The 17719-nt window shown below is 32.2% G+C and overlaps 1 protein-coding gene across 2 annotated transcripts in view; it reads right to left on the bottom strand.

Moving 5' to 3' along the window:
- LOC124537391 overlaps window positions 1–17048 on the bottom strand; it is a 79850-nt gene extending 62802 nt beyond the window's left edge. The window contains exon 1 of one of the 2 annotated variants that reach the window (XM_047114225.1): window positions 16684–17048. The gene's annotated coding sequence lies outside the window, so the exon portion shown is untranslated. The remainder of the gene's footprint in view (window positions 1–16683) is intronic. The other variant, XM_047114224.1, reaches the window with a different exon arrangement.
- Between the last annotated feature and the right edge of the window lie 671 nt (window positions 17049–17719).

Genomic DNA, 17719 nt, shown 5'->3' with positions numbered 1-17719 from the left:
CGTAAAAATTGTCAAATTTACATATATATAAACATACACACATTTATATAAAACTGAGCTAAACTGCAGATCGGTGATTGATTAAAATCAACTACTCAGTAGAAAGAAAGAAGAGCTGAAGCGATAAAATAGTGCTTTAGGGAAATGAGGCTTAAAGTTTCTACGTTGGAAAACTTTTTACTTTAAAACTCCGATTATCCGTTACGGTTCCCCAGACAACGTGTACAAATTTCATGACGATCGGTTGACTAGTTAAGACGTGAAAGCGTATCAAACAGACTTACTTTCGCATTTACAATATTAGGATATTGATGTTCACGATATTAATATCATTGTTTTTTTTATGCATTAGGTGGCAAACGAGCAGGAGGCTCACCTGATGGAAAGTGACAACCACCGCCCATGGACATCTGCAGCACAGGCTAGTAGGTGCGTTGCCGGCCTTTAAGGAAGGAATACGCTCATATCTTGAAGGTTCCCATGTCGTATCGGTTCGGAAAAACCGCCGGCGAAAGCTGGTTCCAAAAAGTGATTGTGCGAGGCAGAAAATGTCTAAGAAATCGCGCTGTTGTGGATTTTCGGACATCAAGGTAAATTGTTACTTACCTTGAATAAAAAAATAAACTAAGTAAATACATCTCCGCTAACGCTTATAAATTGTAACCTCTAAACCATAAACAATAAATTTAATCACATAGAGGAGCGTAGATTAATGATTTCGAATATACAGTGACCCCAATTTTATCTCTGTTTACTCCAACGTGTCATAATTTCGGACCTTGGATGTAGAGCGTTGAATTCTCAAGTTAACTGTAGCTAATCGAGTTGATGAGTTATTTTTAAATATTTGATTAGATTTTAAAAATAATGCACTTGAATATTAGTAAAAAACAAACATTCATGATGATGTAATGTATAATTTTTGTCATTTATCTGAAGGTATTTTGTTATAATGTAACTGGTAACTGTTATCTCAAGGGAACTAGGAATTGTTTATCATTATCAAAGTTTTTCGTTTACTTGGTGCTTCAAATGATTAGATTTAAAATTGCAATATATTATATTTACAAGCAGCCCGCTCCGGCTTCGCACGGGTGCTAAGATTTATAAGATATATTACCATAGTAGGGACATAAAGTTATCAGTGTTTCTTTACTAAATTGTCCATGTATTACATACAAAAACCTTCCTCTCAAATCACTCTATATATTAAAAGAAAACCGCATCAACATCCGTTGCATAATTTTATAGATTTAAGCGTACAAAAGGACAGACAGCGATACGTGACTTTGTTTTAAACTTTGTAATGAGTATGTTTCACGATTGGGTTACACTGTAAGTTTCATATATAATCTTACAGAATTGCTTTACTGATTCTATCTTAATTCTTACATATAAGCCAATTGAAGGTAAATGTACACATAATATACCTATATGTCATATTTCTAGTCAGGTGAAGTAGTCCTTTTTGTTCATTACTTCCTATAAAGATTGGTATAGTAAGAAATATAAATTGCGCCAATGCGCCACCAATCACGGGTCTAAGATGTAATGCCCCTTGTAACTCTAATATCACTGGTTTATTCCGCCCTTCCAGTCAAATCAATTTTATTCAAGTAAATTTCACAATCGAGCGTTTTTGAATCGTCGATATTCAAAAACTATCATTCTTCTCCTACTACTACTACTACTATACAACTTCATTCTGGAACACCAAGTTTTACAGTACATAACTATTTGCGATAAGACAGATACCCTGCATTACCTTGCTCATGTAATCCAATAGCATTGATATCCGAAAAGAAAAATGTCAAAAGTTCTGAACTATTGTGGTCCGAGGTTTGAACCAAGAATCTAGAGATCTTTAACCTTACTATCTAGCCAGTAAACCAACAAGTAACGTATGAATAACCTGCGTGTGAATACAAATTCCATTATGCAACAAATATTAATAACAGCGCAACATTAGCTGTTATAAAAGTCAATGTTTACGGCATACGGCAACATTACGTCTATAAAATAGTACTATACTATATAAGTAGTCATTAATTACACAACCAATCGGATGCAAGCAGCATAATAGGCAATTATTAGCTAAATCTTCCAACAATGTTTTAAGCGACTTCAAAAAACAGTTAGTAACAATATTATATTTCTATAGTAAACGAAAAGGTCGTTGTTCGAACTACATCACTACACAATATAAAACAAAGTCGCTTTCTCGGTCCCTATATCCCTATGTATGCTTAAATCTTTCAAACTACGCAAAGGATTATCATGCGGTTTTTTTTATAGGTAGAGTGATTCGAGAAAAAGGTTTTTATATATAATACATGGAAAACTTAGTAAAGAAACACTGATAATTTTAGAAGTTACTACTGTGATGTTATATAATTGTACCCGTGCGAAGCCGGGGCGGGTCGCTAGTTTTGTATAAGATGGAATTATTCCACTTGTGTATCCACCACTAATATTGGAGAAGGGTTATGGAATATTTACCAGGTCCTCACTAGAGGAATATTCTTTCTTCTTATTTACTAATCACCAGAAATTATATGGAAAATTTTAGAGATTTGTTTCTTATATTTTTATTGCTAATTGATTTTTTAACAATTACATGATTATGTTACATTTATTCTTAAATACTAATTATTATTATTATTCTGCGTCTTTGTATTGACAACTGTTAATGTGAATCAAAACAGATCGGTACCTTTTTCTCATCTTTGTATCAACCATTTATTTTTAAATAAAAATAATACTTTACGATATAAAGATGGTTTTCATCACCGCTGAGCACGAGATTAATTATAAACAGATTAAACACATAATAGGGCTGGAATTGAATCCGCATAATTCCGTTAGGATTCAGGCGTTCTCAACATTTTACCGTTGCGACACAAGACATTTTTATAATGTGCCTATAGAAGAATATTAATTAGGCAACTTCGTGTCTTATTCTAAGTGCTTCTGAGAGAGTCGACATGGTCCAGTGGGTACAAAACGTTCATTTTAACTCGATTTTTGCGGTTTCAAGCCTCGGCAAGCACCACTAAATATCCATGTACTTAATTTGTTTTTATCAAACATCCCGTGATCAGTCGTGAAATAAAATACCGCGGACACCTTCATCTATCTCATTTCAATTGAATTCGGCGACATATATAACCACCCACACAAATTAGAGCAGCATAGTGGAATAAGCTCTAAAACCTTCTCAAAGGAAGCCCAACTGTGGCACATTTATAAACTTTTACTCTGTGTCTTATTCTATCGAGTTTAAAATCAATAATGACAGACAGAGATAAAACGTTGTTTAATCGAACATAGCTCAATAACGTTTAAAATGAAACCCCGAAGATAACACATCATTTTGTTAAGAATTCTACGAAAATGCAAATTCCCACGACACGTTGTACAAAGTTTGCGGATCAAATATGATACACAGTGTACATAAACATCGTCGCCATATTTAACGGTACACGCGAGGAGAAAGTGTACAAGCAAGCTGACCGCACGCCGAGATCGCTGTATACAACAGCGAACCATTAATCATCATAAAAATACACCAACTTGAATATAGAATCAATAAAGATATTTTTAACAATTTCAATTCATATACTCTGTGGCAATCATTTCTGAAACGTCATTTTTTATTTTATCTCATTGGAAAGGTACTTGTTCGATATTTTAAGTATTGTTAATTATTCACAATCGAATCTATACTAGTATTATAACTGAGAAAGTAATTCTATCTGTCTGAAACGATTTTGATGAAATTTGATGGCTACTTTTTTTACCTAACACATGACAACCAAACCTGTAAAAGGCGAACGTAGCTGCGGGCGGCAACTAGTAATGATTATTTTAAGATGAATAGTCTGTCTCATATGAAAAATAGTAACTAAAGAGTTTCATATATTAAATTTTATTTACCCAAGAAGTTTTTATTTCGTTGAACACAGACTAAATTTGATAGTCTTCAAATCGTCATGAAACCTTTTCAAAATAATTCGCAAATCGTAACAGTAACCTTATTCACCAATTAGCACACTTGACAGTGTACTAAACAAATTATTATATTTAGTGTGTGTCGTGTGCGTTTTGCACACAGCCGTCCATGACGCAAGCTAGCGCTTTTCTCTTACAGCACATTGTATAATCGACATTGAGACCGACTGACCGAATTCCACACATCGCCTAAAATAAGCCAAAAGCCGAAGGATTGTTCCAAGGACATATTGTTCCAAGGATACGTAGGTATTTGTTGTTTAACGAGGGAAATACCAAAACTTTATCCAATGGTGGTATCCTTATATATATTCTTGGTAATACTTTACCAAATTTGAAATGTAAGATGTCATATCCCCCCTGTTGGCATCCCTTTACGATGCGAAGGTATCTCACTGCTATAGTTCCGGTAAAAAGAAATACATCAAATGCGAATACTTCACAAGTTACGGCGATGTCGTAAACCGAAACTATTTCGATGTTCACACGAGACAATTTCTACCAACAAAGTTTATTTTCATTCTATACATTCAATTATATGTAACGTGTTCAGACATCAACACAATCACCAACAACATATTAAGGCACGCTTGTTTACGAAAATATATTTTACAATTAGTATTTTTATATCATATAATCAAAAAAAAGACCCGCTGAGTTTCTCTCGTCGGTTCTTCTCAGGTCAGAGTATTTTCTTTTTTGATCCGGTAGATTTGACTAACAATAAGTAAGAGTAATGTATTCATATTGAATCAAGGAATTTAACTTGAGTTGAGTTGAGTTTCAGCTTTTTGCTCCTAATCTCGTCGACCATATCTCTTAGGCAATATATATTTCACGTTAATTGCTTTTTCGTTTGAATTCCAATGGTTTCGTTTCAATATATTAAAGTTGCATTTAAAATTACATGCAATATATATAGAATCAGCGATTATTCAGGCAAAAAAAAAAAACAAAAGCTGTGTAACGAGATAATATGTAAATACAATGGTTACAGAGACCACAAGATTGAAATCGCAATGAGCTCGATATAATAGCTGTAATAAATCGCCTCGCACGTTTAAAGACCTAATCTCAATCGATATATAAAACGGTGAAATTATCATCCATCATCCGCTTGAGCCGACATGGCCCAGTGGTTAGTTAGTGGTTGCGTCCATTTTAACCGATGAATTCGCGTTCAAACCCGGGCAATCAACACTTTCATCGTGTTTATAATTCATTTCGAGATGAGCGTTGAAGGAAAATATCGCTAGATAACTTACATTTGTCAACGAAATTCTGCCACGTGTGAATCCACCAGTCCATATTAGAGCAGCGCAGCCAGAAATTTTCTTAATATTATTTTATTGTTTTTAATAAAAGTAGCAACCAATTATTCGGAATTACTAATGTTCCTATTTATCCCTTCAATTCAAGCTTATGCTAAAACAGGTGAAGACAGTAGTCCAGGGGACCGGGATCGAACCGCGACTTATCATTTCTCAAAGAAGCACTGGACCGATCGGGTAACTCAGTCCAATATACAGATCACATCATTATGTTTTAAACGATATAATTATGATGATGATATATGATATGATTTAGAAAGTTGAGGCACGTCTTATATTGATCAATTTACAATGTCGTCAGTAGCCAATCCATATATATAATGATGTGCCAGTATTAGAATACTTAATGCATTTTGATGCAACTTTAAGAAATGATAGACAATAAATTCCTTGGAAGCCTGCCTGATTAACTTCCACCCATTCACATATATTCTATTGCCAAGCAGTAATATTAAATATTATTTTGTTGAGGCTTGAAGGTGTGTGTACCAGTTTGACAATGGACATAGCATCTCTGTTCCGTTTCTATAATAAAATTCCGCAGACATTTTTAACTATACCGTTTCGTAAATTCAAATCGTTTATAAAAAATACATTGATAAAAAAGGCATATTATTCGATACAAGATTTTGTAGATGATACAAAAAGCTTGGAATTAATACCTGTTGACTTCCAGGCAGAATACATTACATACATATATCATTGTATATAACTAATATGATTGTATTTTTTAAATGTTGAAAAAGAGTAACTACTGAGTTTCTTGCCGGTTCTTGTAAGTAGAATATGCTTTCCGAACCGGTGGTAGCTTCACTTAATTGTTAAATGACGATTCAAAAGTGCTTGTAAAAGCCCACTTAAATAAAGTTTGTTATTTTGATTTTGATTCTGTTCCAAAGATTGGTGGACCATTAGCTATGTAAGATTTTATTTAAATTTCATGCGACAATGTCTATAAGTAGTATGGCCACTTACAATCAAAAGGCCTATTAACGTCTTAAATAATAGTACAGTCCGAGATTCATTTCTTACTTTTATCTGTTTTAGATCTCAACACATTCCACTTTCGACTACGCATTACACAATATATTCATTTAATATGGCACAATTTTGATACGTTTGCTTTAAATATTTATCATAATGGCCAAGATTTTTTTTTATGGCATAAGTTGGCGGACGAGCATATGGGCCACCTGATGGTAAGTGGTCACCATCATCCATAGACAATGACGCTGTAAGAAATATTAACTATTCCTTACATCGTAAATGTGCCACCAACCTTGAGAACTAAGATGTTATGTCACTTATGCCTGTAGTTGAATAAAATTAACGCACTAAAGAATCGATCTACAATATTTAGAAAATAACTGACGTATCTCGACTCCATTGGGCCTAGACAAAGTCACATATCGAGTCCAGTAGCAGTATAATTAATTAATTAATCATCATCATTTACATTATCAAGTACTACAAGTATCTGTAAAGAGTACATATAAATAATTTGAATCAAAGAGTACTTAAGATGATAATTACTTGCTTCATATAATCAGCTGATAAGTGACATCGCAGCGGACGGCTAATGGGGCCGAATTTCATAACACAAACACTTAACTTGGTTTGTTTTAAGCAAGCGAGGTTCACGCTAAGTCATTTGTAAATAGCATTCACAAATTGATATTGAATAATAAAAATTTTATTATAAGTTTATGGGATACATTAAATTTGTATTTTTTTAATTAAGAAGATTATATAAGAAGTTGATCTTAAAAGCGATTATAGCTTTTCGTTTTGCTTATGATGCTGGTACTGAGATTGCTAAGTAATTATTGCAATTATAAGATGCTATATAAACTGCCAATTCACATTAAATATATTCAATTTGAAATCAGTCATAGAATAAATACAAAGCAAAAAGTACCGCCTAATTAAAAAAAAAAAACATGTATTTTATGTTTTCCGTACATATTTACATATTTAACGTTAAATTAATATGCTTAATAGGGATAGGGGATTGTGAAGTTAATAAGGGGTATCCTGTATAATTTTTCTAAAGAATTAACGCGAGTAATACAATGTACAACTGAAAATGTATCATTGTACAAAATGCAAAATGTTCGCAAAAATTCAAATAAATACGAAAACATTAAGATATTAACATACATAGGTTAGCAATTAAATATTTTATCAACAATCATACCGGAGAAGCTATTACAAGCGCGTTATAATCCAATTAAGTTTTACCGTTTGTTACCAATTAAACCTTTTTCATTTTCATACAATGTTACCAATGTAGTTCATTTCATCCAATTAAATTTCATTCAATTACCCCGATTAAAATTAACAAATTTCTATAACGAAATCAAATACACAGATCCCTGAAACTGGTTATGTCACTATTTACAAATCAACGCAATAATTCGTACAGTGAGTCTGTGACTAATCCCGCCGACAAATTGCAAAAGTCACCGCAGCGCCAGGAAACGTGACAGACAGATGTTATTTAGTAAATTCCCTCCGTAATATAAACTCGCATTGATTTATATACTAGCCACCCGCCCGGTTTCACACGGGTGCAATACTGTTACCAAGTAAACTACACGTTAGAAACTTCTAAGAATATCACTACTTCTTTACTATATATGCAGCTGAGATGGCCCAGTGATTAGAACGCGTGCATCTTAATCGATGATTGCGGGTTCAAACCCAGGCAAGCACCTCTTTATATATGTGCTTAATTTGTGTTTATTATTAATTGGAACAGCGTGGTGGAGTATGTTCCAAACCCTCTCCTTAATGGAAGAGAAGGCATTATCCCAGCAGTGGGAAATTTACAAGCTGTTGCTTACTATATTGCCCATCTATTTTAAACACACACCTTCCTCACGAATCACTCTTTAAAAAAAACCGCATCAAAATCCGTTGTGTAATTTTAAAGATCTAAGCATACATAGGGACAGACAGCGGTAAGCGATTTTGTTTTATACTATGTAATGTTAATTATATATGCAGCTACTGTCCGTGACTAAGTGAATGTGATTTTGATTCATTCTGATTTTACACTAAGCTTTTCTTATTTAATTTAGGCAGGCTGACTAACAACGTAAGATATTAATATCAGTCCTTGTGACATGTATATAATATCGTGAGGACCCGATGTTTTTCTTCATCATCCGTAACTTTAGATATGCTTTGTATACTGAGTTTGAAATCACAATCATTAGTTCAAAAACAAGCGTTGTAAACACTGGGTCATCTCAGCTTTGCTATTTTATACAATTTTTATATGCTCAAAGAAATACTAGATCGTTACTGCTATTGTGCATATAGTCTAAGACCCTTTCAACACAATCAACGTCAAGATCAATAAAAAAAATACTCGTATTACGTACAACAGCAACAGAGACTACATGCACATCAATAATTCACACATGCATTCACATACACACTTGTAATGACTAAATATAAAAAAAAAACATCTGACAAGTAACAATGTCCAAATCAAGTCGGACTATCATCTGCAAAACTATATTCGATCACGCAGTGTCATCATCGTATAAATTGGACAATCATCGGCAATAGAAGCCTTGAAATCACAAGCACATGATAAGTAACGTAAATGTAAACAAAAGAGATATAATAGTACATCAAGGACACGAATACAATTGAGGGGATTCGTTCGTTCAAGGTCGTTTTAAACTCAGATCGCTTTCAAAATATAAATGAATAAAGTTTACAAAACATCCTTCGAATTTTGTTTCTCTTAATACATGACCAGACAAAACGATTCGATCGTTTTTATAACATGTAATCATAGCTGTCCAATCACATCCGCGGCTCATGTTACCAATATATGAATATCGTGTAACATGATTTGATATTTGAACATGATCTTTGTGGATAGAATGGATGATATCATTTATATAACACGGTAATTTGATTAGTTGATCATTTGAAACGAATCGAGTAGCTGTAACGAAACTATTATTTACATTTATAATAAGCTTTTAACAGTACAAAGTTTTGCTAGGCTATGGGAGCTGTTTCAAGAACTACCCAAGCATCACTTATTTACTGATAAACAATATTGCTTAGGATTGTTGAGTTCTTGTTTGATCTGTGATTAGGCATTATCAAGGGACATAACATTATATGTAGTTCCAAAAGTTGGTGGCACATTGGCGATGTGAAAATTGGTTATTATTTCTTACAACGCCAATATTTATGGATGTTGGCGACCAATAACCATTAGATGGCCTTTTATTTCTTACAGCGCCAATATTAGCGACCAATAAATTTAAATAGGCCAGCTGTTCAGTCCTGTGTTCTGCCTGTCCTTCTATTTTATAAAAAGTAAATTAATATAATTTTCAATCAAAGCTCCATCATTCGATATTGATTATGGTCTGTTATAACAAAACGATTTGATTAACATTTAGATTCTATATAAAATTATTTAAATCGTTATAAATTGGCGCATTAATGAAAATGTAGGTTGGTTAATATTTCTCACAGCGGCATTGTCAGTGGGTGGTAAGCAGGTTCCAAATTTGAAATAAGGCTAGCCTGCCAAACTATTTAAAATATATATACTAAGGTTGGGCGTTTGAAGTATCTGGTTCCCCAAAGATCGTGATATTTCATCGTGAGCTTCAAATTCACGCGAGCACCACTGGTTTTAAAGCTCATTTTGTGTATATAATTAATCTCTTGCTACCTTTGTGACATGATATACTGCCATATATAAATTACAATTGAGAACTTCGAAGCCAATATTCGACGCGTTATGGCCGTAAATCAGCCTGATTTACTGCTAAGAGTGTGTGAAAATTGGACCTCCAGAGTGATTCAAGTACGCCCCAGCCGCGGCGGTCACATATTCGAAATAATGTTCAAACATTAAAGATATAAGTTATCTGTTAAATAAATCCAATGGATATATGTATATTAAGATATTTTTTCTATGATTTTTTTATTCCTTAAATAATCACTTATTTATTGTGAAAGATTGGGCATAACTATAAAACATAAGCTCTCCTTTAAAGTGTATTCTGTAAAAAGAATATCGAATCTCAATGCAAAGCATGGATGTGAAATGTCAGGATTTTATATACGACAGTGAATACAATAGTAAAGGAAAAACGTATCAAAATTGCGTATCGCTGTAAACCGACGGTCAATATTTCACGAGCGAATTATAATGTGAATTATTCAGTATCAAAATTACTCGGTGGCAGGTTTTATGGAAGCCTGACTCAGTACATAGTTTTCTACGTCGACACAAATTTCACCCTCGACTGCATATAAAATGTATACATAAATCCGGCATAAGCTATGAAATAATTAACTGCTTGGTTTGGTTAATGTGTAGCTGACAGATTCTGGGCCTGATAGAGATCAGGAAAGGAAAGAGATAGTCTACAGGAGAAAGACAGAATAGAGAGTGCACCTGTGTTTCCACAAAAACTTGGACAATTTAGTGTACCCTGCACATATTTACTAAACATGTGCTAGGAATGGTGTCGTTAATAGCCCAAGGTGTCCGGATTCGAATCTGCGTCTTTTACATCGCTAACCGATGTAAGCCATTCTTTGAGAATGGACTATTGATATTTACAGTGATTCGTAATGCGTTAGACAAATATATATCTATTCAATGAACAAAAACATATTACTGTTTTATATCACCTGGTCAGTAGTAGTGTTAGTAGACAGTGTTTTTACTGGAAAATTAAAATGAATGAATGGGATCTTGAACTGTTACTGAACTGAACGCTAGACAAGATAATTAGCCTTAACAAATACATTTTTTGTATACAAAAACACGACATTCTAAATATGTTGATAAAAGTAAATTGTTCATGTATATTATCTTTTCTATGTCATAATTTTTATTTCGTTCATTTTATAATGTACGATAAAATACAATACAGCATAAGTTAACCATATCTAAAAAGGATCTTAAGTATATTACGAAATAAGATGATTTATTTCCCGATCATAACACCACATACTGAACCCAATCTAAATGATTACAAAAATATTTTAAGACGGTCCGGCCATTTTTGGGGACATTGAGGAGTTACAAAAGAAGTTTTGCAATTACTAATAAGAAATGTAAGATAAAAAAAAAAACATTCAAAAATCGAGCCAAATGTACAGTCGAAAATCTAAGTGCAGCAGAACCAGTGTATGCGAATTCGAATATATTATATATTTATTTGACCTTCGATATACCGTTAAGTTTCGCAAGAGTCCGAGATGCCTAAACTTTAAGATACTTATCAGCTTTACCGTATTTGGTGGCGTTAAATGGATAATAACTCAATTGTTATTAATCCCTTGCAATGTTATTTTTGGACCTGGTACCAGTTCGGTACCACTCAGAGATTGGCAATGGAGAAGAGAAGTATCTACTGATCTTAAAAATGTCATATGCAAAATATAGTCATACTATCGGATGTTTACTTAGTCGTAATTATATATTACATCATAGCATGTATATTATAATTAAAATTATATTAAATAGAAGGAATTCTTTATTTGAATGCGATCAGTTTATTTTATAAACATTAATTGTTGGAGAAAATTTTCTTCAAAATATATTATTAATAATAAAATCCATATATTTTATAAGAATGAATATATGAATATGTGGATTGCATGTGTATGTGATTAAACAAAAAAAAGTGAAATTAACTTGCATTTTCATCGTTGGCGATGACGAACGGACCGCGTTCGAACCGGCTTTGTAACTCTTACCATCGTTTAAATCACAATAAGATGCCATGCTGTTCAAATAATAATAATAACTACACAGTCTGTTATTATATAAATAATTTTAACTTCAATCAAAACATTAACATTATCCTTATTCTTTTAGTGAACATTATTATTTTACACATTTCTGTGATTATTTTCACTAGCTTCTCTTACCAACTATACAGAAGTAAATATATATATATATATATATTTTTATAACAAGTTATTAACTTAATATTAAAAAATATTAGGAGATTCCATTTTTCGTGATACTGGCTACAACAAATTAAAAAAAAAACAAACAAAAGCGCGCGAAACTGAATTTAACTGCCATTATTTTTTCTTCTTTACTTTCTTTACTTTAAGGGGCAATACACGTTCACGTTACTTGTAATTTATTTGGATTTGTAAACTCAACTGAGTAAGTAATTTACTTCAATATGTATGATTTATATTAAGATAAATTCGAAGTAAGAATTATTTTTGGTTTGTTAGTAAATTGTTTAAAGTAATTTATACTCTTGTCTTTTTTTAATCTATTTCACTTCTATACGCTAAATATACATTACTAGCAATCTGTCCCGGTTTCGCACGGGTACAATACTCATAATAAATATATTACAGAATTTATTTATTCACGACATTACATTACAAACTTCTAAAATTATCAGTTTTATTATATACCTTCGTCTCGATTCACTCTACCTAAAAAAAAGCGCATCAAATTCCGTTGCGTAGTTCTAAAGATTTAAGCATACATAGGGATATAGGGACAGAGAAAGCGACTTTGTTTTAAACGATGTAGCGATTTTAAAATAATAATATTGTAAAGTGAAAAAATAATATTGTTTATTTTCCCGTGACGAACTTAAAGAAAGATGTCGCTGTCTTTTGTTTAGTCATTTTTATGACCTAAAAGTCTTAAATACATTATATAACGGTTCACATGAAAATAACCCGACCGAAAATTATCCGCAACTTCGTACTAATGATACACGTTTTAAAGCTATGTGTAACACTAGCTAAACCTAACCTTGCACGGGCATAATAAAGGTTTTAAAACATTTATGATGAAGAACAAATACAAAAAGAAAAAAAAAATTTAAGGTTAGAAAATCTTCCTAACCATTCTTTTCAATCAGATCCGATCTGAATCCGAAGCGTAGTTTAAAAGTATTTTGTTACTATGTAGAGATATTTTACTATCTTAGTATTTAAGTTCATAGTGATAGGAATTCTTAGCCGTTTAATGTGAATTCAGACATGACAAAACACATTCAATACGACCTTAAACTTTAAGACTCATCGCGCAAAAGGTAGCACATTAAAATTAAGAAAATTTACATAAAAACTTTTTTGTTAACAATAATAATATAAGCATAATAATAAGCTATTAGTTATGCACGAAGTGAGGACCTCGCTTGCAGACTATAAGGGTTCATGGTATGCATTATTAATAAGGTAATTTGTTGAACATTACGCTAATACTTCATGCTTAATCTATAATAAGCTACCACGTTTGTTTAGTAGCTAAGATTTACGGATTGATCGTAAGGGCTGGAATTAGATTCTTAAGACAAATTTAAAAAAAATGTTGTTATGAATGGTATTATATGATTAACTGGTGTTAGGAATTGGTATTTACAAGGTACCTTACAGACGGAAAGTACGTATACAACCTGTATAAGTATGTGTATAGCATATACAACCTGTTTTGCGAGTAATAAAGATAAATAAGCAACATTTGACAACGAATTTACGGAATAACGGTATGTGATGCTGTTAGCGGAACTTTAAAGGAATGATTAGTAAGAATACATGTACGACAGTGTAATATTGTATTAACATAATATAGCAAGATTTTTTTGTTTATAACATTGCAGAGTTATTACTAAATATTCGAAAATCTAAATTTTGTTCTTCTTTACTACTTTTTGGATTTGAATAGGCGATAAACTTTACTCTCTCCGGTCGACTCAGATTAGTGTATATTTTATAGCCATCTGATGGTACCTGGTCAATCCCGCCTATATTACGCTGTGAGAAATAGTAACCGTTCCTTATATCACCAATACACGATGTATTGGCATCTAAGTGATATTTTTCTTGTGCCTGTAGCTAAACTGACTCGCTCTCTTAAACCGAATCACAACAATAATGAATTTTGTTGGGTCAATTACATATGTATATGATGAATGGGTGGTACCGATACAGATGGGTTTGCTAAAACCTCTACCACCAAGTAACTCTACGACAAGATCGTTAAAAACAAGCTATGTTTGTGCTCAAAACCCTGCACTGATATCCTTCTGACATAGCGGGCTCATCTCTTTCATTCGGAACATCAATACCCAGCATCTTCAAAGGTGTACCTTAATAAACTATCAATAGTCAGGAACTCAAATGGGCTATACAACTGACTATTCATGATCAACTCCGCAATATTTACGGTATTATTTATACAATACAAGTGAGTTTAAAGTACTGTTACGTGTTTTGCGGTTGGAGGAAGATGATACAATGCTGTTACCGCTTATTATGTAATGTAACAAATGTGTTTTTATATATAATTAAATATAGTAATAAAATATTTTAATATTTGAATTAAAACTCTTTGGACGATGTAAATAGTATTCTGTTTCATCGTTAATAACAAATTTAAATTAAGAATGTTTAAATAACGACTATTTTAAAAAAATATAATTTTATTTTTTGTTTGATTAAACTAGCATGACTAAATGCTATAATAAATAAAACTAGCATGTATAAAATAGTACAAACTTCATATTTATATCATTTGAGAAATAAAAGAAATATTTTTACATTTATTTGCATCGTGTTTATATAAGTACAACTCGTGAATACATAAACATTTTACAATTTAATTATATAAAATTAAAATAAAAATAGTATTCAAATACTACGCTCTGATAACTTATTCTTGTAAAAAAAAAATCCATTGATAATTATTATCTATTCTCATTTTTCGTAGTAAATAAATTAAAAAAATGATTCTAAATTTGAATTTATAAATTATTTAATACTATTATGTTGCCCGCGAAACTTCGCGTTACTTTAAAAAAAATTAGATATTTAAAAAAAACATGACAGGTTTTGTTTTGTTTTCGTTCTTGTTAACTCATAAAACCTTATTTAAATGATACTTTTAATGACGAAAACATTAGTTCTTAATAACCGGTAATAATTTAATAAATTGTAATCAATCATCTCTTTAATTTTCTGCACATTTTCGTATGAAATTATTCAAAATAAGAACATAATCGGTCTTCAACAGCAATCGTCCCATAATCACTAAGATAAATACAATATGAATATATAAGTCGAGATGGCCCAGTGGTTAGAACGCGTGCATCTTAACCGATGATTGCTTGTTCAAACCCAGGCAAGCACCGCTGTTTCATGTGCTTAATTTGTCTTTATAATTCATCTCGTGCTCAGCGGTGAAGGAAAACATCGTGAGGAAACCTGCATGTGACAAATTTCATAGAAATTCTGCCACATGTGTATTACACCAACCCGCATTGGAACAGCGTGATGGAATATGTTCCAAACCTTCTCCTCAAAGGGAGAGGAGGCCTTTAGCCCAGCAGGGGGAATTTACAAGCTGTTGTTGTTTGTTGTTTTTATATAAGATATGAAAAGCAATTTTTTTTTTGATATCAACTGCAATTGTATTGACTGAGACAATTGACCATGAACGACCGATGCACATGATATGGAAATGGAATTATTATTTTTACTTTCTAGCCAGCAACAACGGAAACTTTAATTGTGATTAAAACCTATGATAGTAATATTTACAAGGTTGAGACTTCAATTGTAAAAACGCTATTGTGTTAGTCCTCAGAAGGTTTTTTTTTATTTCAATTAAAATTGTACTTAATAGTAATTAAGAATTGTCAATATTATATCTGTTTGTATATATTTTAAACTCTATGCTTGGATTTAATATAGTTTTAATAAATATAAATAGTCCTTAAAAATGTCCCAACTGGGCAGAGACCTCTTTTTCCTCTTAAGGAATGAGTTGAATAATATTCATGATTTCAAGCTGTCTTACGATGTTTTCCGTCTCGAAAAGTTCAATAGTGCTTAAACGCATTTGAACCTGTGACCAACCGTTGAAATGATCGTCAACTGAACCATTGCGATTGTATATAACTTTTGGCGTGGACAGGTGGTAAATATTATCTTTTAAATATACAAGTATGTGACTTAAGGAGTCGAAAAGTATTTGAAAATATTTAAGTGGTTTTGCTTTTTAATTTTCAAATACTTGTAATAGATGTAATTTATAGAAAATACAATTTACAATAAAATATTCTGAGTTTGGTATGTATGAATAGAGTTTTGTAAGATACCATAAATACATAGAAGCAATTTAAATTTAGTATACGCAATTAAAACATAATTCACGTTTATAGAATTAAATAAAGATGATCAACGATCACTCTCCAAGAAAAACATATACACGACTATAATTTATTTAGTATAACAGATAATAAATAAAAAAAAAATAATTGAATGTAAAACTTTTTTGACGTAGGGTGTAGATACTTACTTTTCGACAGATGGTGATTTAAAATTGATCACTACACAAAACACACATAAAGCACTTGACCACAATGAAGTTACACAGCGTTCTACACATTATTTAAAAAAGGAACACCGCGAAAAAATGTCATTAAATTTTCAAAATAAAAAATAGCGGGAAAAACTTACAAACAATACTGTATAGTCTGTATTGAATAAAATATTTTATATCAATATGATATCTGTGTCATACTTTATCGTTCAAAAATTCTTTTCGCATTTAAATAAAACGATGAATTTTAAAAAGTGTGTCATGCGGGCTGTCAAGCCGGGCGGTTGCGTTACGTAAGGCGTGTTTACGGAGCAAGTAATCTAAAGAAACTGAAAGTGATTCCCGGCGTTACCCCACCCTGATGCCACCGGCGCTTATTAGGTAACAGTGATTACCATTAATCCCATTTTCATACCATTACATACGGCCGCCATTGTTGTTTGATAAGTGTTTTGTTGACACAGCATCGTTTAAAAATTATGGAAAAATATTATGAGTATGGTACTTACTAATTGAAGATTTATGTACATGTAATGAAGTCTGATTACATATTAAACTGTGGATATTATTTTTTATATTGATGTACGCTGGCTTAGAGATTAGAACACCTTTTCCTTACCTTTTTTAGCATAGGTAGGCTACCTAGCAAGTGGCCGTTACTGCGCATAGCTAGTAGACATCGACGCCGTACGAAATTTTACTATTAACATCCTCTTCGCCAATGTGACACCAATCTTGGTAACTGGGATGTTATGTCCTGTGGGCCTATAGTGGAACTGCTCTCACCCTTCAAACCGGAACCCAGCAATACTAAGAGTCTTTGCTTAGACATATGATGAGTGGGTGCTACCCAAATAAACTTACACAAAGCCCTTTTACCAAGTGTTTGTCGTGTTGTGAGTCATTTTTATAAAATGCAACAACATGATGCTTTTGTTGTGATTGTTTGTCTACAGTGAGTACTAAGCATTAGTTTTTATCAACTGTGTTCTATTACTTGAATTATTTGATG

The sequence above is a fragment of the Vanessa cardui genome, chromosome 18, assembly GCF_905220365.1.
Source record: "Vanessa cardui chromosome 18, ilVanCard2.1, whole genome shotgun sequence".
In the NCBI taxonomy this organism is placed as follows: domain Eukaryota; kingdom Metazoa; phylum Arthropoda; class Insecta; order Lepidoptera; family Nymphalidae; genus Vanessa; species Vanessa cardui.
The sequence above is the reverse complement of the archived record's forward strand: the minus strand, read 5'-3'. Positions and strand labels throughout refer to the sequence as shown.